Source organism: Rattus norvegicus, chromosome 3 (assembly GCF_021556685.1).
Source record: "Rattus norvegicus strain SHRSP/BbbUtx chromosome 3, alternate assembly SHRSP_T2T, whole genome shotgun sequence".
Lineage (NCBI taxonomy): Eukaryota > Metazoa > Chordata > Mammalia > Rodentia > Muridae > Rattus > Rattus norvegicus.
In genome coordinates, this window is record NC_141536.1 from 134,892,814 (window position 1) to 134,918,588 (window position 25,775).

The 25,775-nt window shown below is 42.1% G+C and overlaps 1 long non-coding RNA gene across 2 annotated transcripts in view; it reads right to left on the reverse strand.

Moving 5' to 3' along the window:
* LOC147995729 (uncharacterized) overlaps positions 1–23,789 on the reverse strand; it is a 37,284-nt gene extending 13,495 nt beyond the window's left edge. The window contains exons 1-2 of one of the 2 annotated variants that reach the window (XR_015684685.1): positions 23,446–23,789; positions 8,442–8,625 (exon numbers count right to left, since the gene is read on the reverse strand). This is a non-coding gene — a long non-coding RNA (uncharacterized LOC147995729). The remainder of the gene's footprint in view (positions 1–8,441; positions 8,626–23,445) is intronic. The other variant, XR_015684684.1, reaches the window with a different exon arrangement.
* Between the last annotated feature and the right edge of the window lie 1,986 nt (positions 23,790–25,775).

Below are 25,775 nucleotides of genomic sequence, written 5' to 3' on the forward strand. Positions count from 1 at the left end.
TGGGGATTGAACTCAGGACCTCTGGAAGAGCAGTCAGTGCTCTTAGTCACTGAGCCATCTTCATTTAAATCCCATTTTGTCGCTTTAAGCCAGAGAGTGGTAAAGTTACAAATATAAGGGTCTTCACAATCCCTAGTAACGGCTGTGCATTTATTATTATGTATGAATATTAACTGGTGATGGAGCTTGACCAAAAAATTTCTTTGAGGATCTGACAAACCTGAATCTAAATCCTTGTCCACCACCTAAGAGACACGAGGCTCTGGGAAATTCTTGTACATTCTTAGGCACTTAACTTCCTGTTGCTACACCGGCGTCATATTCACAGCATTGTTACAAAATAGTTATGGGGGTGGATTGAGATACAAAACAGACTTAACACAGTGCCTGACCCAAACATGAGCCAGATAATGCAAACAGATGTAGTTAGCTTTGGAAAGGTCATTTCCATAAGCTCATCTTAGTGAAACTGGAAGTTGGACAATAGGGTAAGGAAGAGAGGATACGTTGATTTTTAACCAATGAACAGATTTCAGGAAAGACCGCCTTCCCCTCCCACCACCACCACCCCCATCTTGGGTTGAATGCAGCTGTGCAGTTTCTAAATAACTGTTTTGTATTACTGAATTCAAATTTTCCTAATCCCCACCCTACCCCAAAAAACCTGCCTCAGCCGGGAGCAGAAACGTGGAAAGGCTGACAGCTGGTGCACAGTCTGTGTTTACTTATGCGAGCGGTGCCACCCTGCTTTGGTGACCCCTTGTTTGCCACGGTACCTCTCAACACCTGCTCAGCCTAAACCAGCATCCACAGGACAGAGCTGGGCTTTCATAGTCCATGGGAAGTTTCTGTATTTCAAAGCATGAAGTGAAGCTTCTGAAGCCCTCACTATGACCCTGGGGGAAAAATGGTGTTTAATAGGTGGTATGAGGGAAAAATCTCCTCTAGTCTTTTCTTAGGGTAGAGGCAGGGACAGAGCATTTCCCTAAAGATCCCTGCAAGCTCTGACCTTCCAAGGTTCCGTCACTATGCCAAAGAAGGAAATGGACCCGCAATTGCTCATTGGGGTAAAATTTAAGTCAAGTCTGGATTTCAAGTTCAACTTCAATGCCCCGTTTTAACGTATGTAACAAGAAAAAATTGCCTGTGAAAATACTGCTTTTCTTACAAAGGGAACCATAAACATATTTTTGACAACTTTGAAATGGATTAAATGGTGGGGGAGCTGTTCCTAAGTGTGTGTGCTTTGAGTCAGGGTGAGTAAGCTGGCAGTTCCATTCATCTTCAATATATTTATTTATACTCTCCCTAAAATGCACTGAGAGTTTCTGTAATTTCTAGTGATTCTTTGTTTGTATTTTGGTGTATTTTGCTCCCACATTCCCACCCTCTAAAACAAAAAACAAAAACACAACAACAGCAACAACAAACCAAAAAAGAAAAAGGAAAGAAGGAAAAAAAGGAAGAAAACCAAAGGCAGACTAAAGTGCACAGGCAGAGGCGCAAGGGGGTTATAAATATTTCACACATCACCCAGGGCTTACAAAGCAGACAGTTCTAAAGGCAGATCTATTAACCCACAAAACCGTGACGCATGAAGACCAAACTGGATGATTTCAGCTCTCGTGGAGCTCTCTGCTATTAACGTATTTCTCAGCATCACCCTCCAACGCCTAATATTTTTCTCTCCAGCAGGACATTTGTCATATCAAGTCCCACAGGAAGACAGAGGGACATTTACCAGAAAGTCAGCCAGGCAGGTGGCAGCTGGGATGTGTCAGAAGACAGAACTTATTTTCTTAGTGTGGTCAAATAGACCTAACACAGATTTAAGGGTTTTCCCCGTGTTTGAATGCGCACAGTTGAGTAGGGTTAGGCACAGTCAGAGGTTTGTGCCGCCGTTGCCCACGCTCAGAACATTTTCATCTTCCTAAATAGGCCAGGATGAGTGACAATAGCTCTCCAGTCCTCCATTCATGCTCTCTGGCAAGCACCATTTTGCTTTCTGTTTCTCTGCATTTGGCTGGGCAAGGTACCACACAGGAGTGGAATCATTCGGTATTCTTTTGCGACTGGCTTATTTCACTTGGCATACGTTTGCAGTGTTCAGCCACGCCGTTCCATGTGTCAGAGTTCCCTTCCTTCTTCAGGCCAAACAATACCCCATTGTTTTTATTCTGCTTAATCAGTCATCTGTCAATAGAAACTCGGATTGCTTCCACCTCTGGGGCCATAATGAATAAGCCTGTTGTGAACATGGCTGTAATAGACACATGGTTCAGTCAGCCCATGCTTTGGATTGTCTTAGGCACACACCAAAAGTAGAATTGCTGGCTTAGATGATGATTCTCTGACCTTTTGAGGAATCACTATAATTGACACAGAAGCCTCACGGGTTTACATTCCTACCAATAATGCAAGGAGATTCTACTTCCTCCACATCCTTACTCAACACTTTTTAGTTCTTCTGTGTTCAAAGTTTTAATTTATTTTACATGTATGGGTGTTTTGCCTGTATGCACGTTTGTGAGCCTCGTGTGTGTCTGGTTCCCACAGAGGCCAGAAAGGGGTGGATGATCCCCTGTAACTAGATTTTTAAACATCTAGATTACCAGCGCCCATGTGCATACTGGGAATTGAACCCAGATACTCTGGAATAGCAGACACAGAGCCATCTCTCCAGCACCCCCTTTTCTAAAATAGGACCCATTTTAATGGGAACTCTCACAGTGACATTGATTTGTGTCCTCTCAGCAATTACTGATCCATAATGAGCTTGTGACCATTTAGACACATCTCTGGATATATAACTACTCAAAACCCTGACTGATTTTTAAATTTTATTTTTAAATTTTAACTTGTTACCAAGTTAAACTCAGAGTCGTGGTTTAATTGTGATGTATGCAATTGCCACTTCAAAATGTGTGTGGGGAAGACAGATACATATTTTTAAAAGCCACATTAGAGTTGAAATAGTTACTTAATAAAATATATATTTTTATCCAGTAGAGAGTTTTATTTTATGTAGAACACTTTATATGAACCATATTATTTCATATTTAATGAAATTCATTCCTTTTCGAGATATTTCTTTTGGACTTTCACAATTAGCAGAGAAAGTAAAGAAGAACAGACTTTAAAATGCTACAGAAATTCATTGCACAAGGGTGTGGCTCCACTGTGCCATCTTCTTACAAATATATCATGTTCCTTGACCACGTTCTCTCCTATTACCCTATCCTGTTCCCCCAGGCAGTCTTCTTCCTTTACCCAACAGTCCCTCTATTTCTAGATTTTATATATATCATTGTGTTAAGGAGGTATAAGGTTAAGGAATATATATATATATATATATATATATATATATATATATTCCATATATATATTCCATATGTGTGTGTGTGTATATACATATATGATCCAAGTTCCATCAATTTTCCTGTAGGTGACATAATTTTGTCCTGGATGGCTAAACAAAACTCCAGTGTGTTTATATGCCACATGTCCTTTTTCCATTCTGTTGATGGACACTTAGGCTGAGTCCATAAAGTGAGTGCTGTGAGCAGTGACACAGCAAACACAGATGTGCAGGGATCTAAGGAAAACTGTCCCAAGTGTTTATCTCTTTCCTACATTGTCCATTCATTTCTCCTTGCTGTGGAAAAGTACAGCTAGCGAGGAGGTCTATTTGCAGTATCCACCTGCTAGCCTCGTTTGCTTAAGGCAGCGGGTCATGTAGGTTTCTCTTCCCCCTCTAATTTCTCTACTCTGACTCATCACCATTCCAGTCTCTCGGCATTCAGTGACCTCACCAGAAAGTTTGGGCTGCACTTCCACAGTTCTGATGCTCTATTCTCGGGTTTTATGCACATTAACTCATTTTTACTCTTTCAGTATGTCCTGTGTGACCTGTGGGTGTTTCCATTCTGCAAAGGTGGATATGGAAGCATAGATAAAAGAATCTTTTCCTGGGATCATGCAGTTAGCACAAGTGGAAGCTAGGCAGATCAGCTGCCCCTGCTTCCTGACTATGCTGTGTCTCTGGGACGAGGACCAGGTTTCCTTATGTAGCACTGGTAACCTATAGGTCTTTCTCACTGCTTAGCCTCAACATTTGCCAATTGTGCCTAATTTTAAAACAAGTCACCTGGAAATAATAATAAATATTATTGTCCCCTGGTAAGGAATTTAAGATGTCTTATGTAAGCACGGTATCATCATTCTTCAGAAAATTAGACACAGAATTACCACGTGACCCAGCAACCCCCCTTCTTGGCATACTCCTAAGCGAACTGAAAGAAAAGACTCCAACAGATACTTGCATATTTACTCGGGGCACTGTTATCCCTAGTAATGAGAACAGTACATCTTTTCATTCAAGAATGTACTTCTAGTCTCAAACATAAAGTTTGGTCCTAAGGGTATTGTTAGATCTGTCTCTCAGCTCCACCCAATGAGCTGTCATTTCTGTCTTATAATCTTGATGGACACACTGTCAATAACTGAAGAGAGATCTAAGTCTCTCTGCAGACGGCCGCATAATTCGTTCTTCCATGAAATGAGGGTATTAGTAGAAAACCATGAGGATGCCTGTATATGTCCTCAGACCAAGACCGCAAAGCTCAAATATGTTTTTGCTCATCTTGTTTCCAGAGAGAATTAGTAGGAATGAGGACGAGGAGTCTCTAAATAACAGAGTAGTCTACCATTGGCATTGTCTGGATTCTACAGTCTAGAATATTCAGCTGTGGCCATACTATGAATGCAAAATTTTGCCAACCAATTCATCATAGCTTATACACCAGACTTTTTTAAATCTCCGTGTTCAAATATTTCACCCCAAAAATTTCCTGCACTGAGTACCTTCAAAAAATGACAAAATTCTCGATTCTCTAAACTATAACAGAATCTCAAGTCTTTCTTGAAGTCCTTGATTTTGACCTGAATTCTTCAGAGGGAGTTTCTAGCTCCAATGTGCAGACAGCTACTTAGTCTTCTAGGAGACAGACAAAAGGCAAGCAGTTTCAGCCAGGTGATGAAAACCTGGTCCAAATAAATTATGGACAGAGAAGAAACTCCTGATCCACAGGAGATGTCACATGAATAAAGCAGGAGGGGTGGGAGGTGACTGCTGGTGCAGTGGTGAATTACAGGAAGACCTGCTCAGTGGCTGAGAAACTGAGGCACCAGGCAGAAGATGGAGATTAGTCAGCTTTGTGGCAGAAAGAGAATGTGAAGGAAGGGTTATAACAACACCCACTGTCCAGGGTGGCTTCCGACATTTCTCCTTCCGGTGTATTTCTTTATCATGTAGTCAATGCATAAAGGGCTTCAGTCATTGCCATCTACAGGGGTAGAAGTTAGTGTTTACTGAGGTCACCTGGGAAATCAGTTAAAACTTCAGAATTAACGCTAGTCCTCGACCTTTTCAAGCACATGTAATAATTTATTCAAAAATATGAGAAAAGCCAGAATAAAGAAAAAGAAAAGATAAAAACTCCCTAACCACACAAACCCCTCATATGACAAAAAAAAAATGTACTTTCGAGGATAAAACCAAAATATTTTTAAAAAACTAACATTTCCCAAATGAACACAATAGTCTAACACCTGGGGTCAGAACCCTAATGAAACTTTGTTTATAAGTATCAAAGAGAATGTTCTGGAAAGTTCCTAGTAAAATAGTCAGGGATTTAAAAAGCTCACACTGCGTGTATGTAGCTCTTAGCAGATTGGAAATAGAATGGGATCAGAGGTGGGAACAGGAGTCGGTCTTTGTAACTGATCTACAGTCACCAGTGTCCGGTGACGAGTATCCTGGTTTTCCCTTGAAAATCTTGCATGGGGCCTCCATAAATCTGCCAGCCTCAGGCAGAGCCAGAGAGTGTATCACCTCATCGAACAGTCAGCCAACTCATCACACAGTCAGCCAACTCGAAGACACTGCACTAACCCCAGACCTCATCAGGTTATGCATTGTGCCAAAAGCTACAACAAGTACAACAGTCTTATGTTGGTGTGCGATCAACGCTGGGTGAACGGTCAGGAGTGGGGACCTGCACTGTGTGCCTTGAAGGACCCACTGTTAGCACAATACATAATATTGTTTAAATTTTACTTACTGACTTTTAAAAACCAAAACAAACAAATAAAAACAACGAAACAAAAAAAGAAATGAAAACACAAAACAAAACAAAACAAACAAGAGACTCAAGAGACCACCAAAACAAAACAATCCTTCCTGTGTAAAATTTACTACATTAGATTTTTATCTGGATCTGGCTTGTGTGGTTAAATGAAAAGAGTTAGAACTAACATTTTTTAATCAAAATATCACTGAATTAATTTTTAATTACTCTTTAATCAGACATATCACTGAAATCATTACTGTACCCATGCTGGTGGAAGGCTTTCTCAACATGAAAGGAGTTTCAAGAACAAAAGTCATAGGGAGCTTAGTCAGCCGATTAGAAAGGTGTGCACTTTAACTAAAGCTAGATGTCTTACCTTAATAGCTAACGTGGAAATAAAGTGTGTGTGATCAGCAGAGACAGTGCTTGTATTCTGTGTTAGAAAACTTATCGAGTTGATTCCCTACCTGTCCTTCAAGAATTATTTCAAGGAAAATCCTCAGCAATGAGGTGAGAGAAGGAAACAGAAAAGAAAACCAACTCAACATGGAAAGGGTTTTACAAGCCTCCTGGCTCCTTGATTCACAGGGCCACCGCTAACCGTGTTTCCAAAGAGCTTCTGAGACTGACGCTCCAGAGTGGGTAATCACTGTCAGATTGTGCACCAAACTTTCAGCACAGCTTCTGGGGGCAGTGGGAATCGCGGGACAGACTTTCATGCATTTGATTCCTACAGTGTTTGAGCTCCTCCACCATCAAGATAAATCACATTTATAATCAGAACAGGAAGGATAAAATGAAACCAAAACGACGTTCAAAATGCCCCGCGTAGCCTGAGTCTGTGTACATCTGTCTACATAGATCAAGGGCTACGTATCAAGGGCTACGGTAGGTATTTGAGGGGAGTATTGTCAGTAATGCACCCTATTTCTTTGTTTTAACTACTTTTCATACTTTCCAGACTCTAATGTGTCATTTCAGTTTTCTAATAAAAATGAAAACAAACAGCATGCTAATGTAAATACAGAAGTTTAAAATCGTTCAGCTTCCCGGCTGCCTGCGAGCACATTCTCTGTTTGATTTTGCTGCACTGCTGCACGTGTGGACAGCTTTTCAGAGACTCGCATCTCTGGTTTAAATTATACAGAAGCTGTTTTACTTCCCTTTGTAAGTGTCTCATTTAAATTCCCAGGTGTAGGTAGGTGCGGTGTGAATTGGGAGGAGGGGACCCTTTTCATTTCCTGGTGCCCTTGCCGCGGTGAGAGGTAAGTAGGCTGGCTCTGGACAGCCCAAGCCTGGCCAGTACTGCCAGCTTCTCTTTACTTTCTGGTTTTGAACCTTCCCAGAGGAGTGAGTGAGTGAGTGAGTGTCTGCTTGGGTCTGGATGTTGTGACCTTGATCCAGCATTGATGTTCATTGTCCAAAGTTTATAATGTTTATAAAAAGCAAACAAGTAGGGGAAAAAAGCAGCAAAAAGCTTATAGAAATTTGCATCCATCTCCCACAAGCCAGTGTTTATAAAACTGTCACAGCTAACAGAAATTCTAAACACAGGCTAATTTTTCTCTGAGGAATTCACATTCCGATGCTTTCTTTTTAAGTATGTTATAATAACTTTTTAATGTAACGGTCATTTTCCTGAGAACCTATTTGGTTTGTCAGCAAAGTAAACTATAAAAATTAGTTATAAAGCATGCACAGACCGGTATGCACGACATTGAAAGGTACATTTATTTTGACGTTCCTATTAAAATCAAAGTCTCCTCTGTACTACTCCAGTGCTCACCAAAGGAAAGCCGGTATGGTATGCCATTTGCTTCTTTACAGATACGATAAGGAAAACAAGGAGGCAAAGCTAAGAGAAGCGGTGCTTCCCACAGGGCAGCCTGCCTCTTGGTAATCCCCTCTTCCAATGCTCGAGACAGGTGAAGTTTCTTCCTGCTACTTGGTTTGGGCAGGAAGAAGGGATGTGGGCATAGACACGTTGGAACGCTTTTCTGAAGTTTCTAATGTTGATGTTTGCATTTGAAAAACATCATCTTTCGGCACTTCCTGTGATAGTGTCCTGATCTCAGCTGAAGACCGTCAGAACCAAAAAAAAAGGGGGGGGGGCTTGTGGAGTTCTATGAACAGCAAACGGCAATGAAGATCGAAGGTTGTCTCCTCTCAGTTCCCTAGCACTTGTCTCTCAGCATATTAAAAATCCTTCCCCCCACTTGTTTTACAGGCCATATTTTCTTCTGCCCTTACACTCTGAGCTCTTTTTATGAACGTTTCTTTTCACACCCTGCTAACTCATGCCTTACGTGCCTTTTTTTATCCAGCTGTGTGGCTGAGAAACCTCAGAGTCAGTAGGTGGTCATGGACCTGTGCCCCGAATCCTGTAAGGCAAGTAGATGTGGAGTTGACAGGTCTCAGGACAGGATCTTTCAGCACCAGACACGGGAGCTTCCAGCTCGCAGAACACACGTCATATCTTCCTCGTGGAGTCCTCCTAGGGCAGACAGCACCTGTGAACCATAAGGTAGGCTTGCTCCCTGCCCTGCTGGACTGAGCCATGTCAACCAATGCAGGGCAAAAATATTTCCAAACGTAACCTTCCACTGAACAAATCAGTTATTTTCTGTCTACACGGTGGTAGGATTGGCAGCCTGTCTTCCTAGACCTCACTGATATACCACTGTGGCTGGCAGCCAGGCCTGGTTCAGCTAAATCACAAGTCTGGCTGAAGTTCCCAACATCTGTGTATGCTCACTCGGCCCTTGGTGAGCACCAAGAGGAAGGCACTTCTCATTCGGGGCTGCTCATTAGCTGACAAAGCAAATGTTTTGTTTTCTACTGTGAGCTGGGTGCCAGCTCACAGCTAAAGATTTATATTTTGACACCCACTTGTACACATCTGTATATTCTCTTTACAAGTGTTCTGAAGAGTAGTTAGAAATGTTGTCCATAAGTCAGGCTCCAGGAAGGGAGAGGTCAGGGTTCCAGTTTGGGGTGATAAAAGATAATGCAGTAAATTATTTGAGCAGAATGCCCTCTTCAGTGTAGAAAACATCTAAAGTGCCTAGGTCGATCCTTTCAGTACACCTATAAAAAGCATAGAAAGTAGAAGTCTTTCTTTTTCTCTCCCTCCCATAGAAAATGCAAGAAAAATATCAGTGGAGGTGGGTAAATAGTCATTGGTTTTGGGCACTGCTAAAAAATATGTCTTTCTCCTAAGGTGTGGTCTCAAATCTTCCTGTGTGTTAGGCTAGAGAGAGCTTGCAAATATCCTGATGTTCAGGCTATACCCAAGATCTGGCCATCACTAACATGGTCATTTGAAGCTTCATAGAGAGCACCAGTGGGCATGATCCAGTTTGAGTTGCAGGGTTCTGTTACCCTCTCACGTGTCCCTGATGCCTAAAGCAGAAGCTTGTGTCTGAGCGTAGGGGGCTGCTCTCCTTGTTCCAACAAGTGTTCAATGCTCCCTGTCCATCTTCCTGTGGGAGCCCTCAGAGCTCATCTCTCACTGCCTTCAGCATGAAGCCAAGACTGTTCCGGATGCCCTGGACGGCCATAGTAGTTGGTCATTCTCTTTCTCTTCCATCATTCTCATCTTCTAGAAGGTCCCTTTGGGAACAAAGACTGTGCGTCTTATTTCCATGTTCTGCTATATACTGTATGTTTTTAAGAAGTGAATCCAGGCCAAGTTTTTAGTCTTAAGTGAATGGGTACATGAATTCATAAACCTCCATGAGTGTAAACCCAGTCAGGGCACAGTAGGGTGGCTATAGCTATTAGTAGTGTTCTGTAGTGTTCTGTATAGTCTCAAAGGCTAGGGGAGATTATTCTGAGTGCTTTTTACCACAAAGAAATAAATAATTGAGGGGATGCGTATGCTCTCCCTGATTTGAATGTGTGTGTGTGTGTGTGTGTGTATGACTCAGATGGGACTCCATAACTACAAGCTTTATGTTTTCAAGTATTTGTTCAAATTTACATTTGATTTAAAAATATTTATTTGCTAGCATCAAGTTGTTTCAGTTCAGTGCCTATTTTATTAAGTGCTTGTTTGGGGTCTACCTGTCTGCAGGTATCGGTTCTAAGGACTGAGTTCTGAACCTGCAGATAGATAACTCTGTTTTCCTTGTGGGTGCCTTCATGGCGGGTTCCTCATCTTTCTTAGAACAAACCTACTTCTTGATTTCCCCTTTTTCTGTCTTTCTAACACAGTGCCTTCGCCTTCCACTCCCCTGACAGAGAGTGTGTATGAGACTGAACCTGGTCCAGCGAATTTGGGGCTGGAAGGGACTGCTTGGTTTTAGCACGCACCTTGTGTACCTTCAGGGGTCTCCCTCCAACTGGGCTGGCTTCTGAGCAGAGAGCACAGAGTTAATCAGAAGGGGCTCAAACTTAATACAAACATTCCTTGATCCACAGAAAAAAAATTAACTGACACGAGGGCAAAAGCCTGGTCTCTAACTAAATGTAAAGCTGGCTGTTGCAATTTCTGAACTCAGAATTCTCTCCCTCTTCTCAACCTATGATTAATTTAGAGCTAGGGTTTAAAACATGTTCAAACTTCTGCTCTAAATCAGTCAACAGGCAAGTATTTCTTTACCTAGCACCACGAATTCAAATTGTATTTTCGAGGAGGGGGGAAAAAAACTCTATGCATAGAGCTGATTGAGGGTCATAGGAAACACCCAGACTAGTGTTGGGCTCCTTCCTGGTCCTGTCTTCCTCCAGGAGCTCCAGGACTTTGCCCCAATTCTAACAGTACTTTGTTTGACAATACATACTTGTCTGAGCAGAGACATTTAACTAAAATGTTAATTTAGACAAAATATTTTCCAAAGTTCTTCATGTGAAGCTCAAAGTAGAGCAAAGGTTTCCTTTTAGCACAGGTTTGAAAGAAATGCCTGTATTTCAAATTCTAGAATGTTCTTTCTGAGCTGACCTGATGCCAATGGGGATTTCCCAAAAGCAGACAGATATTGGTTCTAAGATGCACGGAGAAGAACTTTGTTAGCAAAGCCTCCTGTTTCTTTTGTTTTATATTATTTATTTGCCATCCATTTGTTCATTTATGCTACTGGGGGTGTGAGTGTGGGTGGGATTGAACCTGGCACATGCCAAGTAAGAGTCCCACCTATACTAATGCCCTAAGCAGCTTCTGTTTAATTGAAACATGAAAGTCACCCAGTGTTGTATTATCCCAGCTCTATGACCCTTTCTAAAATCATTCAGGAAAATTCCACGTCTGGATAGAATACTTTTTGCTCTCACATTATGGTAGAAACATGGGTACTGAGGGCAACAATTCTATCTCGGTTTGGCTCTGGCTTTGAGCATGGTCTGTGGTCCTCCTGAGCTTCACCCTACCTCCTGATGTCCTTGCAGACTTGACTACAGAATGCACTTCATTAAATCTTCCAGGAGAGAAGGTTGTAGAACTGAATCATCTTGAAATAGTAAATAGAACGTGTTTAATATCAAAGAAAATCCATGAATTAAAACTGTAGTTAGGTCACTCAGAAGAAAACCCAAGTTCGCTTCCCAGAGCCCATGTCTGGTGGCTCACAATTGCATTTAACTCCAAATTCAAGGCTTCTGACCTCCAAGGCTACCTGTATTTAGAGGTATGAACCCACACAGAGACACACATACATAATTACAAAAAAACAAAAAAATCTAAAAAATATCATAGCACTTGAAGATTAAATGATTCTCTATGGTCCATGATATATGCAATTTTCACAATTTTTTTTTAGCTGGGGGGATTATCTTTATTGAACAGATGAAGAAGTGATTATCCTCATTGTTGTCACAACAATGTCATATTGAAGGCAAGTCCATTACCACTATATAGCAGATTATAAATAATCTAGAAATGATTTGAAGTATGTAGAAGAATGTATTCATGTAAGTCTATGCTACTTCATACCAGAGTCTTGTACAGCCTCAGAGCTTTGGTATCTTAAGAGAGAAGAGGGATTTTGGAACCAATCTAGCATATATAGCAAAGGAGCTCTGTCTAGCTGCTCCTGACAGTTGACTGTGTCGTGTATGGAAACCTGAGGAAAGAAGCTATGCACGTGGCACCTGAGTTGACCTATGGTAACTCATGGTTTCTGTCAATGAACTTGTATATCATACTAGTATACCTTTTAAATTCTAAGGATGTGAAGCGGGTTTAAATAAATGGTTTATTAAGATTTCCAGATTGTTCCAATATGAAATGTTATCCTGCGTCTTCGGCTTAAGTATTAATAGTTCAGAGTGAGATGGAGCACTATGTCCGTCTATAGCTCAGGTATACGGGACCTAGAAGAAGCGGAATAGGTAGAATCTTAGTGGGAGTATAAAATGATGCAAGCTTCCCAAATTGAAAACCATTTTCTGTCATAGCTTTGGATGCTTATAGCAAGTCACTACAGACCACTATTGGAATCTAGAACACTGGCAGACAAAGTTTTCTTGGAGGAATAAAATTAATAGCACATCAGTGCACGAAGTATTTGCTCCACACAGCAGAGTTAAATGGTTGAAAGCAGTTTAAGAGGCATTTGTATTCTTTCTCGAGTCAGTGGTCTATCAGGCAACACCATTTGCATTTTATACCTTCTGCACTTTTCACGAATTTTACATGGGAAAGATGGTTTTAGAATAAACCTATGAACCATAATGCTCATTCACAATTTCAGTGCTCCAAAGGTGGGGGCGTGGGGAGGCTCGTAATAATTTTGCCTTAATGAACGTCTGATGGTGATAATTAAAAAAGGCAGTAAGACTCAGTTTAGGGAATAGTGCCTTTAAATGCATGTTTGTGTTACTGCTTTTTGTTCCCCTCTATTTTCTTTCTTGGCTGTTTTTCTCTTCCTTTCTTGCTTTTCTCGGCCCTGAATCTAGGGCTTTGAACACAGTGGGGAAATGCTGTACCCCTGAGCTGCATGCCCAGTGCCAAGGCTTTGGCTGCGTTTGTGCCAGTCTCAACAGAACCACCACAACACGACACACTGCACAGAATACTGTTTGGATAGCTGCTGTAATTCTCGGTAATCCTTTTCAGAAGGTGGTGGTCAAAACCATTCCTGTGCCACTTCTGTGGCAGTGCTGAGCCCTGTGTCTCTGTGTAATAAATAGGAAACGCACAATCACATACCCAACAGTGCTGAATTGAAAGTTTCTCCTAAAACACACATATGTGCATATGTGTATGTGCATGTGTGTGCGTGTACATGTCTGTGTATGTGTGTGTATATTTCATGATACATATTACATAGCTTGTAGCTACCCAGGCAATTCATTCTTTAAAAATACTCTTAGATACTTTCTGAATTGAAAGAATATACTTTTACTTTGTGTAATGGAAGAAATATTTAATAATCTTTAAAATCTCTCTAACATTGTGCATTTTGAAAAACAAACTTCTAGATTCTTATATTTATGCAGGTTCCAAAATGCACTGTATCAAAAGACATATACATATACATGTAGACAATGTAGACATATTATGAGACTTAAAGACTTTTATTGTTCTAAGCAATATACGTTTTTGAAAATTTCCACCCACTGTGAAGAAAACACTTTCAAATTTTCATCTGCTTGATAAGTCTTCAACATGCATTGGATCTGGGGTTAATGTAATTTTAGGAGCCAAGCAATATTACAGATTTGGCTCCTAAAGCCATAATTTAGTCTGCATCCTCCAGACCTGGAGTCCCACTTTCTATTCTGCTGCAAATTCACCCTAGGGAAGCAGCCTCCCTGTGCTCAAGAGCAAGGCTGAAAGGTCAGCAACCTCTAAGAAGCTTGAGAATACAGTCCCACCTGAGTTGTGCCCCCTGGGTGAGAGTTCTCTAGGAGGAGAATGCCAGAAAAATGAAAGTGGATTGGAGATTCTGAATCATGAGTGTTTCCGCTGAAATCCAAACTGCTTGCTGCTTGAGGCTTTTCTTTTCCTCTGCTCTCTCAGACATGCTCTTGACAATTAAAAATTTTGTTTTTAAATGATGTTGAAAGGTGGAGTGACAGCTGTTTACAGAGATCCGTACAAAATACATCTGTCTGTTTCCTCCATAAAGAAAAGGCAGGTTGAACATGTAATTTAACATCAACAGCGTTTACAAACAAGAATTTTAAAATAAAATAGACCCTTTTCAGTGTGTGTGTTTGTGTGTGTGTATTCATGTACATGTGTGTATATGCATGTAAGCATGCATGTCTGGGAGGCTGAGAGGTCTCCATTCCCACTGCCAACTTTCAATAAGCTAATATAAAGCAGAAGCCGGGATGGAGGAGGCAAATCTGCCACACAGACAGGAACAGGTCTCCTGTGCCCTACTTACAGACAGATAGCATCGTCTGAAAACACATGGATCAGAAAAATAGACAGGTGGCTGGCTCTCCTGGTCGTAATGCTTGGGTTGTCCTGAAGAAATTCAGAGGCACACCCATCCTTCCGCTTTTGTTATATTTCTTACATTTCTAAGTAAATGAAGACCCAACTTAGAATCTCATTTGTTTTAAGGGAAAGGATTAAAGGTATGGGGAGTGGATGGAAAGAATCCCAGTCCGGCTACCTCCACCTGCCTGGTCTGAGGAAGCCATTGCGGATGGCTGAGCTGTTGTTCTTCACGCCATTGTTCATGGGAAGCGGGGTACCTCCGCGTGTGCGGAGTGACTAACCACTGAGTTATTTTTCTTGTAGTTACTTTAGTGTTTTATGAGTCTCTCCACCTTATGTCTCATGAATTAACCTCACCCCACCATCTGAAATAGCACAGTTTGATCAAAGAAGTAAATTAATAAAGTTGAAATCGCTTCCACCGAGGCCGACACCTTTCTCTATGCTATGCTTTTATTGCTCTTCCCAGCTGATATTTATAATCCCGCCATATGTGGTTATAAAGATTTATTACGAGCCTGTGGAATAAGTCCTGCAAATGTGTACAGTAAATGTCCAAGTTTGACTCTGTAAGCCTTGGAGATTTCTAACACGATGAAGCCATTTTGATCGCGAGCCAAGCAGCGCACAGTTGGAGCGAAGCCTCGTATTGACAAAGGGTTTAGATCTGTGCCTTAGACTATACTAAGCCCGTGTGTGGGTTCCCTGTGAATATTTGCGAAGCTCGGGTAGGTATGTTTCTTCTTCCTCCCTCTCCTCATCTGAGGAGAGCTGAAGTTGGAGAATCTGTTGAACAAGAAGTCCAATAGGAAAATTTAAGAGTACAATAAAGGTCTTTAAAGGCAGGACAGAGCCAGACCAGGGCTACAGTGAGTGCGCCATCTGTATGTCCACCCTAGCCAGGCACAACTAATTGCTGAGCAGTCTTCTGAGCCCATGGCGGGAGAGAAACCTGTAGGCACCAACTAGTATGAGCCCCTCCCGCCTCCATAGCAGTAACCCCAGACAGAACTCTGCTTGTTTCCTTCCACACCGTCCTCCATGTGTGCAGCTTCTCTTCCCTTGATCCACATGTATTATTTTCTCTTTTTAAAAATGTATATGTTACTCAAGTCAAAAGTTGCTATCGGAAAAATAAAGGTCTCTTACTCTAGTCTGAGCGACTGGGACAAAGTACTGTAAATTGGGTAGTTTATAAACAACGGAAGAACATTTTTCCCAAGTCTGAAGGCTAGAAATCCAGATTCAGACATAGCTTCCTGTGCCTGGTGTTGCTCCCAACCTGCTCAATAATGGCGCCTTTGCTGTGGCTTCACACAACGGAAGCAAAACATTAGTTTTCTCAAAGATGTATATCTCAGTCATAAGGGCTCCATGCCCATGATGTAACTGTTGCCCTGAAACCTTACTTCTGTTATTACCTTGGGGGTTTAGATTTCAACATATCGATCTTGGTGGGAAGTGGGTAGCACACATCCAACCACAGTAATTTTCAAATAAAACAACAGAGTGGGCTATCACCCAAATTTTTAAATGAGGTTTCTCAACACCCAAAGAGCTAGAAAACTTCTAAAAATATTAGAAATTTTATGTGTCCTCTCCATCCAGGGGCATGGGACAACTTGGGCATGAATTATCTTTTTAACAGAAGATCTTAAAGGATTTTTATAGGTAGCCTGGGTTACAAACTGGCTAAGCCAGTGAACTTTGCTCCATTCTCCATCTTCTGTGATGGTGAGAAATCAGAGCGACGTCTCCTGCTGCAGCTTTGATATTTTTCTTTGGGTGGTGTTAATAACATGACACTCTGTCTTAAGTCTCTTGGCCATCTGAATAAATGTCTATTTGAGGCAAATTATGAAAATAAACATGTTGGTTGGTGGGAAGAGAAAATTCAGAGCCAAGAGAAGTGCAAAATCTATGTGTTCTCACATGTCCAGAAGTGATGTCATTCACACCACGGTCAGTCACCTATCCTTCATGACTAAGAATCGTGAAAATGGAGACATGGCCCATCGCACTTTCTAAACCCTTACAGATCTTATTACTTGCACGAGACCATCAGCACTTAGAAGCCTATCTCATTTGCAATAAATAACTTGTCACTGATTCATATTTACTAAGACTTAGCTAAGTCAAGATAGTAAGTGTTGATGAACAGGGAACACGGGGTTTAAGGAAGAAGCTGGTTAATGAACCAAAGATATATGAGGCGAGTGGTAGAAGTCCAAACTGGAAAACAGGTTGGATCTGGTTAGAGGATGGCATGGTATATAATGGTGCATAGGCAAAGGGGGCCAAGAGACCAGGGAAAGAGGGACCAGAGAGCAGACAGGAACTAGGCTGAGGGGAAGGAGAAGCTAAGGCTAAGGAAGACAACACAACAGCTTTAGTACTTGCTTGGGTGATGCCTGTGTTTCTCCGACAATACATGCTCCTTTCTACAGGAGTCCAGTTCTGGTGCATTTCTAGTAGAAACTGTACAAATGTTCACTAAAGGATATGCCAGAATGTTTGTGGCGCTCCCAGATCTGCACTTAATTGATGGTTTGCTAGGAATATTGCAAAAACGCACCATGGGCTGGGCACCTTAGTCCGTACACATTTATTTTCTCACAGAATGAGACTGGAAATTTAAGATCAAGGTATCAGCAAAGTTACTTTCTTCTAAGATCCCTCTTCTAGGGTTGGAAATGGTTGTTTCTTCCCTGTCATCACATAAACCCATCCCCTCTGTGTGTGTGTCTCTCTGTCTCTGTCTCTGTCTCTATCTCTGTGTCTCTGTTTCTCTGTGTCTGTGTCTGTCTGTGTCTGTTTGTGTGTCTGTGTATCTGTGGGTCTGTGTGTCTGTCTGTCTGTCTGTCTCTCTCTCTCTCTCTCTCTCTCTCTGTGTGTGTTCCTTAATATACCCTTTTTTAAAATCTAGTTAGTGTGCATCTAAATTTCTTCATTTTACTTTATTAACCTTTCTTTAAAAAACCTATCTCCAAATACTGGTCCATTCTGTGTAGAGGGAGCTAGCTTTTCAACATGAAGAATGACGCTGCACCTTTATAAAATAGGGTACTTGCTTGACAATGAGACTACAATAACAGGAAGCAGTGTGGGCGAACCTCACGAGAGTCAAATTGAACGATATGTCAGACCAAATCAAGTGTGGGCAACTCTTATGAGATAGAAGCACTTCGCTGTGTCCATGGAGGTCTTGAGAACAGAAGTAGTCTACAATGAGGTAAGTAGAAACCAGAATAGTGGTCCTTCTGGAGACAGCTCAGTTCCATCATTTCCGGGCGCTGATAATCCTTAGATGGGCATTCCACTCAGGTGTCATCACTTGGGGCAGAAATCCCAACCTCTGTGCTTAACAAGGCAGGGAATGTTTTCAGTGGGAATATTACTACATTTTATGGAGGCAGAATGAAAATTCTGATTGCTGTGTTTTAAGTGGTAGCTCAAACTATCAGCAGATGATGGAAGATTTGCCGGATTCATATTAGCACCTTCGTAGGTAAATTAAAAGAGCTGCTAGAGGCTTTGAGAAGGAAGTAAAGTGGGAAGACGGAGGGAGCAGGTGTGCATTAAGATGCTGGTGAAATGGCTAATGGCTGAATTGACTAAAAATAAGGATAAAAGTACACCGTAGCTTTCTGGGTTTGTTTCTGTTTACTGGGTGTGTGCAAGGGATTGAATCCAGACCCTTGCTTGCACTGGACAAATGTGCTACACTGAGCTGCACTCCTGACCCTGTAAAGGGATGTTTTCAAAAGGTACAATGGTAAATAAAAGTAAAATAAGTAAACAAAATTAATAGCACCGGAACCAAGCACTGCGAGGACGAAACAATAAAAAGGAACATGTTTCTTCCATGGGAAAGAATCAGTGGAATTCTGTCCAACTCCATTAAATATTCCAGGATGGAGAAGTCAGCTGCTAAATCATGGGAAGCTTGAAGTAAGCCATGATGAGAACGTTCACATCACAGGAAGTGACAGAAATTAACTAAGAAACCACCAACCAACTGAGACAAGAACTAAACCGGCTGGTCACGAGGGTGGCCCCTGGAAGTGTGTTTCTATCTCAAACATCTGTCTCAGCAAGTCTGAAAACTCACTGACTAGAAAATAATCATTTGGAGAAGTAAGAAATGACCGTATCAAATTTGGTTAATAATGTTTTCCTTTCGATGATTCTAGTAATTGATGGTGTTTTGTAAATATCAACAACAAAAAATTAAAAAATAGAAGTTTACATTCATCTGAGATTTTTTTGTCCCCACTCTCTTATCTCTCTACTCTGGTAGCAGCTATTCTTCAAGGTGAGACAAAGTAGATAAGCCGTTGCTGTCCCCTTACCTCTTTGTCCCTGGCTACTGTGTACTGGATGTACTCTTCTGCTTGTGAACCCATCCCAGATATTTTTTGAAACTTTTTATCCCAATCCTAAACTGAGCCGGTCCCAGCAACCCCCTTCTCTCCAGGCTTCTTTGTTTCTGAGTTGCCTGGAGGGTCAGAGAGCTGTCCCCTGCTGTGCTCCTGAAGTTTATATGCTGAATCTGTGAGCTTGTCTGAGAAACTCCCGCCCACATGGAGTCTGTTCCCAGAGAGTCTATTCTAAACCTCAAGTATATTAGTTGTGTGAGACACATTAGAAAAATAAATGATTCTGGGTGCCCTGGCCATGGAATTTCCTTTAAGATATTTGTTTTTGAAAGGCAAAGGGTAGCAGTAAGCAGAGTGGTTAGAAAGACAGGGCCTGGGCTTCATTTTCATCTGCCTTTTGCACTATTTAAAGGGTATGGTTTACCTTCTCAGAGCCTCGGTTTCTCTGTTTGGAGTTGGGGAACCATGTTTCTTCAGCAGGTCAACACTGGACAAGAGGTCAGTCCTGGGAGATGTGTGCTACAGAGCTCTGTGTGGGTCAGTCTCCACCAGTGGCTTCTGCAGTCAGTGCAGGAAGTCAGGAAGCAGAGAGCAGTAGACAAACTTATACTCTCGAAATTGGAAAAGACATTTAAAACTGACCCAGTCTGTCCATTTCCTCATCCTACACATGAAAAACGGTCACTGCTACCTAGGCAGAGGCTTTCATCAGAACAAAAGAAAAAAATGTTGTCTTTCATTTCGTGTGTGTGTGTGTGTGTGTGTGTGTGTGTGTGTGAGAGAGAGAGAGAGAGAGAGAGAGACAGAGACAGAGACAGAGACAGAGACAGTGACAGAGAGACAGACAGAGACAGACAGAGACAGAGACAGAGACAGAGACAGAGGCAGATAGACTGAACCAGAGTTGAAGAAAGACAGAACAGACAGACACAAAGAGAGAGAAGCAGACAGAAGCATAGAGGAAGAAAGAGAGAGATAGAAAGAGACAGAGAGAGGTGGGGGGTTAGAGTGAGGCATGTATCTGCTACTATGTGTATCTGTATGGAGGTCAGAGGACAACTTTTAGATTCTCTTCTTTGTGTCCACGTTTATGCTTGTGCACGAATGAAGCCCAAGGGCTTTACCCAACCAGACCATCTCATCTGCTCAAAGAAAAAGGAATTGGAATGGGGGTGTGGGGGATCATGCTTTTATTTGTTTGGCAAAACCAAATTAAAGCTTGACATGGCAGCTCTGATCTGAGTTGGAGAAAGTTGAGGCAGGAGGACTGCTGCCAGGTCAAGTACAACCTGGTTTACAAAAATCCAAAAGGAAGCAAACCGTCTGAGTTGAACATAGCCCATGATATCCGATGTCAAGTGTTCCTGGTTTAATCTAGAGACTTCTTCAAACAAACATAGCTAGCAAACATAAACAGATTTTGCCCAGGTGGACTTTTTTTCTAAATGTCACAGGCCAAGGAAAAGTCGCTCAATTCCTAAATGGTTCTGAGAAGACCAGTTTGATCCAAGTCAGTTATTTCAAACCTCAAATTTTCTGTCTATTTTAAATTCCAATTTTAATTGTAAAGCTGAGGTGAAGTATAGGTGGGCATTTGAATTTAAAAGGCGAATAGAAAAGACACTAAAGAATTGAAAGATAAACATTTGGGTTCTCAAAGGAAAAGAAGTCTTCATTCTATTTTACAGCCGACCATAACTGGAAGATGAATGACACTTTTTGTTAGTGTCATGCTTTTCAAATGACATAAAAACCTGGTTTTGCATGAGAGGCTCTAGTAAAGCAGCCATTGTCAACATCTGTGCCTGATTTTGCAGCACATTGTGTCCTCAAACTTTCACTGACTTCCTCTAGAACCCAGCCCGGGTGCCCAGCGTACCCAGAGGTCTATACGCAGTCTGACTCTGAACTATTAAGTTGCCATCACCCCAGAAAGTGACACTTCTTACCCCACACTCCCCACACAGACTGCCCCCAGCACAGGCTGAGTCACTGCTATTGCACAGGGTGGAGAACTCATCAGTCCCAAGAGTTCATTTCATTCCAACTTCCATAACTTAAAAAAATTAAACTTAATTGTTTTTGTTTTGTATTATGTGTATGGATGTTTTGTCTGTCTGTATGTCTGTGTACTATATCTGATGCCTGGAGAGACCAGAAGAGGGTGCCAGAATCCCTGGAAATGGTCAACTCCCCAAAATTTTTTCTATCTTTCATAAATTATTGTTGGAAATCTATTTTCTAATTAAATACTAACTTTGTTAGGGTCTTAAATGATATGATCAATTAAATGTTCCCTAAGATAGATAAAATTGATAAAGGGAAAAATAAATGCTTACCCGAGAGAAGTGTGGTGGTGAGCAGTCTACAGGTATCCCCATATGCATTACACACACACACACACACACACACACACACACACACACACACACAATGGTTTTACCGTCTATTAATCTGAGAAGAAAAGCTATCAAATCCTCTCACGCTAGGAAATTTCAGAATTAAAACACCTTTTTCTAGAAGTTGTTATATGGAATTCGTGAAAGCTACCTTTATCATATAAGACCCAGGCAGATTCTAACATGAAAACTACAGATCAGGTCAATGCCCTGTAGGAGATGAGTCTCTGTGACTGCTTGGGCAGCGTAGATGGCAGCATAGTTGCTTCAGGGTCACATGGTCCTAGGGCCTTCAAGGGGACTGCCACCCTTAGAGGGCAGCCTCTGAGGGAGCCTGTATACTTAGGCAGGTTTCCATGTAGCCTTTCCATATAGCTGATGTCTCTTTGTGAGGAACTTCTTTCTGAGATCTTGGTTTTAAGAACGTGAAAAGTATGTAATTTGATCACATTCAAGAGAGAAAATTACTTCCTGGACTCAAGGTTAAAATGGAGTTGTTTTCTTTTAGTTCTAAGGCTAGAATGACAAATCTGATGAGTAAAAAGAAAAACTAAATAAAATAAATAAAAGGCTACAGATGAAGACAATGCAAAGAACGGATGACTGGTCCTGGGAGTGCTATTCTACCCTCACTGTCTGTTCAGTCTACCAAGGGAGGATACTTTGTCCTTGGCATTACCCTTTCTGTGTGCCTAGGAAACATTTGAGCCACACAGCACGAGATATTCACAAGAACCGGGCAGCAAATGGTTTCTCCTGTGCACTTGCTTCTGAAGGCTACAGGTGGAGAACTACCAGCAACCGGCGTCTCCTGTTGACAGCTTCCTTCTTGCTCATAAGACCAGTCAGAAGCAATGACGGACAGGAAGTCATGGATGGTTTTATTTTGTTTTTTTTTTCTTGTGGAGCCTCTGTTCCACTCACAGTTCCACACAGAAACAGAGCTCCCATGGCCCCGCAGTGCTTTGTGGCAGATCCTTTTCACTTTCCTGGTTGTCTGTCAGGATCTCTTTCCAGGGGGGTCAGGGGGTCATGTCCATCTTAACTACTTGAACTTGAATACTAGCTTCCAGGTACATGTCCTGAGGAACACAGTCCAACGTATAGGTATAGTTTTGTATGAGATTCACACATACTTAGGCACATGTATATTTTTGTGCATGCACATGTATGCATATCAATAAAAGTGTGCTCTGTCTGTGTGAATCTCTCTCTCTCTCACACACACACACAAACACACACACATACACACACACACACACACACACACACACGCACACACACACACACACACACACACACACACACACACACACACACACAGTCTTCCTGCTTGCCCATTCCCACAGGTCTTAGAACTTGCCTCAGAAATGGTCTCCAATGCTATTATCCATCTCTCAAGCACATAGGTCTGGGACTGGGCTTCTTTTCTTCCCTCTTTGAAAGCATGGTGCCAGCAATAACGGCAGAAATCAGCTTTTGCAGTTAGAAGATCTAAGTGTTGGTGTCTGTTAGAGTAATCTGTAAGTGGGTCTGGTTTTCCTTCTAGAATATCTGACCTTTTGCTTCCTATATAATGATAACCAGCTTTGAATGTAGAATATTTGCATCTTGCAGACCGTGTCATACAGCAGCCAGGGAGCATCCCTTTCTGCAGGCTGCCGAAAGATGGGTGCTGAGATAAAAGCCTGGGAGAAGGAAGGGAACAAAGGAGAGCCAACAGATTGCACACAATACCATAAGAGTCTCCTCTAGGAGAGTTCTTAGAGGGGAAGAATGGCAGGTGGAAGGACACACCCCCTGACTGGCTCTCCTTTGAACTGGGGCAGCAAAGATGAAGTTGTTAATCAGAAACATGGCCAGGGGTGTTGATTTATACCATCCTGCTGTGCCTGCCTTGTGGCATAATGAACCACATCGGGATTTAAAAGAGCTCATGGCACTCTCCCTGACACACACACACACACACACACACACACACACACACACACACACACACCAATGTTTTAAAGTGCTAGGAATCTGTTGAAGGGTTTCTACATAAAAGGCAGAGTGATAAAATTCACTAAGGACAGATGACTCATGGATTCCTCCCGAGACACATGCAGGGCATCTGCACTGTCCACTCCCTTTCCCCTGCTCACCTTCAAGACCATATGGAATGCATCCACTCTAGTGTCCATCAGAAGAGGGTACAGTGGCCAGCATGTGCAAAGCTGGAGAAGACAAGTCCTGAGTTCCAGAGGAGTCAGAGTCACTTCATAGTTGAAATGTGGCAAATACTCCATGGCTGCCAGTACTCCAACTCAGGTCTTGTGATGTCAAGTTTAGTGTCATCTCCATTCCCCATATCACTAGTGGGAAGCTCATTTTCTATTTCCTACACTCCTGTATCTGCTTTCCCTTCTCAGTCTCTCCCTACCTCACTCCCTGGTGTCATACCCAGAAGCCCACACACATTTGTTATTCTGAAAGATGCTCTATGGAGAGTTCTGAAAAGAATTTCCATCCTATGACACCCAGAAGAAGACCACACCTACCTGTTGTCCTTTTAGACCATTAATTAATTAAGACCCATTGTGTTCTAAGCACTCAACTGGCCATGCAGGTCTTCAGAAACAAATGGGAGGTATATTTCCTGAGACAAGGACCCCATAGCAAAGATAGATATTAAACAAACAAACAAAACTGACATTGGTCAGTGAATAACTTCAATTACAGTGCCATGAGAAGGGACACAAAGGAAAGGACTCCGAATTGATTTGCTCTGGGAGACCTGAAAAGCTACCAAGGGTAACTAAGATGAAACAAGACCCCATTAGTTTGATTGGGAAAAAGATATGCCAATCAAAGAGAGGATGTGTATGTGTGTAACCAGCAATCATCACCTGTGGCCCATCCCCACCAGGAGAGGAAGAGTCTAGGAGCATGTTCCTGCCCAGACTAAGACCTATTTCCATAGGGTTACTGGGGCAGACTTCAACATGCCTATTTTCCATCCTTCCCATGGACTTCTTGTCCATTAGGGCAATCCAGTATCAAGGCAGGCTAAGAACAGCACTGGTGCCAAAGCTAACAAGATATCAACAGTGAAGAAAACCCCAAGACATGACAAAGGTCAAGATCCAGAATGAGTCGGGCAAGGAGGCGATGGGAAGATGGAGTGATCAGAACTAAGCCTGAGGACAAGGCGTGATTTGTGTTGTGTTTGTAAATTTAATTAACATCCTATGTTATAAAAACCAAGTGGGTTCTTGGAAGATGCTCACTGGACGCTATGATAAATAGCCCTCCTCAAGGTGGCCAGCACTGCCAGCCCTGCACCCTGGGAACAGGACTTGACTCTAATTACCGCCAAAGTGGAAAGAAAAAAGAGCTCTCACATCCTGACGCTAAAATTCTCTCTTCACCCTGTGAGTCAGTACATAAACTTTAATTCAGACATTGGCAGGACTGTCAGCAGCTCATATGTCATGAACGGAGAGTCTCTGTGGTTCTGTGTACCCAAGAGTGGGCTGTGGCTGCTGCTGTTGGTGGAAGTCAAGGTTTCCTTTAGTTCTAGAAATCCCAGAGATAAGGTCTTGCTCCAGGCTGGGAGGAAAACTGAGGCCCATTACTCGGCTTCAGTTTCTACTTGGGGATTGAGCAGTCTAAGCCAAATTCTTTATTCTTGTTCTTGCTCTTAGAATCACACAGATGTCTTCACATACTTACTGAGTAATGTAAAACCAGGCCATTCGATGCCCTAGATGGATCTTGCAGAATAGCATCCATGCTGCCAGCCCCAGGTTCAATGGTCAGGCTCGATGAAACTACAGAATATTAGACTGAATTATTGTGAACTCAACAGCTAACGGCAATAACATTACAAACTTGTCTTCCTCTGCTCCTTAGTCTGTTTCTCCATGGGACTCGTGTCTGGATGAATTAGACTGTGATAAAATGGAGGATGCCAGGTAAGATGGGCAACTTGAATGGCAGGAAGTGAAGTGGAGGGTTTGAGCTTAAGGTAACACAGAATGGCAGGAGATGGAACAAAAGCTTGGTAGATATCCCCGTGAAGAACACAGCCTTTTCCATGGAACTCAAACCTCCATCTTTTTTCGTTTCTAAGTGTTGTTCTGTGTAAGAGAGGAACTCAAGTGAAGAATGCTCTGTCTGTTAAAGTAAAGCTCAGCCCACACTGTTAGTGAACTGATTTCAGGCCATACAACACAACACTAAAAACTCAAAACAGACTGTCAAACGCCAGAGATGAAAAACGTGAACCCCAGGTTGTGCGCACCAAGGTATTATAACTTGGTCTCCACATGGCAGTGCTATTTGAGGAAGTTGAGGAAACTTTAGCTGAAGGATGTAGGTCACTAGGGGCAGGGCTTTTAAAAACTATACCTGATCCTCATCCTTATCCCCACATTGTACTTTCTATCTGCCCTCTGCCATATTCTCCAACCACCAAGAGGTTGTGTGTTAC